Raw genomic sequence first — 2,819 nt, forward strand, 5'->3', positions numbered from 1 at the left:
TTTACAGCTTTTATTTCTGTCCTGCCGGCTAAAGTTTGATGTTTAAAGCGGTGGTTTTAACTGTGTGTTCAGATAGAACTGATTCAAGCCATGTAGCTAAAGGGTAGTTTCAAAGCAAAGGTACTTCCTGTATCTGGCCTCCTGAATGCCCTTCTTGTTGTATCTTCAAATCTCTGTGAAGGGCCCTGACCACAGTGTGGTCAACGATAGGTACACTGCAGTACCAGTTGTAAGGCATCATCCAAGGAACTCCCTACCAAAATATTTTCTTAATGCTTTCAGACGCCATTTCTCTTTCTATCGAAATTAAATATTTTTCTGCCTAAATAGTACCGTATTTACTTGCATAATGATCACACTTTTTTTTTTTTTAAATTGACTCAAATTTAGGGGTGTGATTTTTTACAAACTTTTTGAGCACCGAAAACGCAAACAAGTCGCAGGCAGACAACCCTTATCACACGGGTGCGCTACCCGCGGTTGCGCCGCTAAACGCGGTTATCGCAAACCGATCTCGGCGATCTCGGCTCACGTCGTTAACCGAGAAGGTGCGAAAAGCGCAAGAGCTGGCCCACTTCGAGAACATACTTTTTCGCACAAAATCACGTTCCAAGATCAACGCATCAAAATAAGCAGTGTTTATAGTGCTGCGCGACGGCGCTTTTATGCGGCCTTGGATCTCGTCCGCTAGCACGGCAACAGCGTACAACAGCAACGTCCCGCGGTGCTCAAGCTACGCATTTTACCGCCGTTACGCCAAAAAATGTCCGGTCCGTGCCGCATCGTTGTTATACTTAGGTGACACGTTCGCGACGCTCGGAGCACTGGATTCCGCGCGTTTACCGCAATGGTGCCGCCCACGAGCGCGGCAGACGACGGCGCTAGTCGTCACTAGGCCTAACTTGTTTCGTATCGAAGCCAAAGTGGGCGGCGCTTTTGAATTGACCAACGCTATAATGATCTACTTATGGCGCTGCCTTACTGACAACCTCATTGTTTCATATTAAAAGAAATATACATGATCGATTTCAAAGCAGATCGGGTCACTCGCACTGCAATGGCGGCAGCTGCTGCGCCGCTGCGAATGTAAAACTAGCTTGTATCGCAGTTATTACTCCTACCAGCAACTCAGTACAGGCCCGCGATCCTCAAGGAGGATTCATTTTTGACATTCCCGTATCCTGGGGCTTAGTATTTACGAGAACAATAAAGTTTAGCCGGATCACCGTGTCACTTCGTTGCACCGCAACCCAGAACGGTGGCTAGACTTGCGACAACGGCGAACCGTGATTCGAGATAACCGCAGTTAAGTTTGGTATCCGCGGTTAAGCTTAACCGCATTTCGACTGCCCGTGTGACTGCAGGTCAACCAACAGGCGGCTGCCGGTGCAATGCTGACAGAGCAAGATGGTTAGAGTTACTGTATATGCTACCAAAGGTAGCAGAGTTGCGCGTAGGTCCGCCATCTTGCCTGCCAAGCAACCGAAGTTATGCGGCGAAGCCGCACTCCGTTTCTGCAGGCGACATGCCTAGCGCATCACCGATCGACCGTGGGCGCTTTTCCGAGGTTTTTAAAGCTCTTTTTCGATTGATCGCAAACAGAAAGCCTCTAAAAAGCTGACTGCGTAACCCAGTAAACAAATGTAGCCAAGAAAAAACGGTGCTCTAGCGCGCGCCGTGAGCTGCGGCAGCAGGCGATTCCCACAGTCACCTTCCCCGAACTATTTACCTGATAACCTAAGGGCAGACTCAGTATTCTAAATACGCCGTGCAAATGCAGCATTTATTCATCTTTGCGGCAACATTTATTCACCGGACCTGCGTTAAAAAACCTCTTTATAGTCTCCTTTACTAAATACGAAACCCTGCAAAAAGTTATGAGCCGGAACTACAGAAAAGACAGTATAAAAATCCAAAATACAGTTTACTCGAAACTGGATGAACGTTACCATCTGAAGTAAACAATCAGATGCCTAAACATGTTTCCCTCGATTAAAAATGGTTTGCCATTCAGGTTTTATGCCAACAAGGATAAATACGCAACGCAGAGCTCTATTTTAGCGTTTCAATAGTGTCCATGAAAAAGCGCAGAGCCGCAAGTCCAGCCTGTTTTCGGTAAAGAAACCTCAATGAAACTTTTAGCAAAAAAAAACAAACAAACAAAAGGCGTGAGCTACGCACGCTAGACACCCCAGAGCAGCAAACGTAAACAGCCGTTGGATAGTGGATCCGCTTGGCCGGCTGTCAATCCAGTTCGCTGCAGCGGCAGCCGGCCTACGTCATCAGCGCACGTGTTTCTGGCCGGATGGGCAAAACATGCACCGTACCGAGGAGGCTCTCACAGGGAGAAGAAAGGCTGCAGGGCGTCTCGAATCGGGGACAGAGGCGGCGGGGGAGCACTCGACACCGGTAAAACCGGTTCAGAACCGAAAGTGAACGATTTTGCCCATCGAGCATCGTCTTCTCCGCAGTACACGGTTGCTTGGAAACCACGTGATGGCGCTCTACCAATGGAGCTGCGAGCGGCGTTTATCAAACAGATGCGCAACTCTGCTTAATCTGCACGTGCCATCTGTCAGACAGATAAGCAAGTACGCTCATCGTCGGCTAGACTCGACATCGTCGACAAATTGCCCCGGCAAGTTCGGGGTGCGATCATTACGCGGGGAATAAAAAAGCTGAATTTTGCCAACAAAACTCGGGGGTGCGATCATTACGCGAGTAAGTAAAGTATATCAAAGCCTTCAGTAAGACCATTTGTTAGTTTTCCAGCACAAAATACTGGTTGTTTATTTTGCAAGGATGTGTAAAATTTTGTA

This window comes from Amblyomma mixtum, chromosome 6 (genome assembly GCF_055824585.1).
Source record: "Amblyomma mixtum isolate Tamu chromosome 6, ASM5582458v1, whole genome shotgun sequence".
NCBI lineage: Eukaryota > Metazoa > Arthropoda > Arachnida > Ixodida > Ixodidae > Amblyomma > Amblyomma mixtum.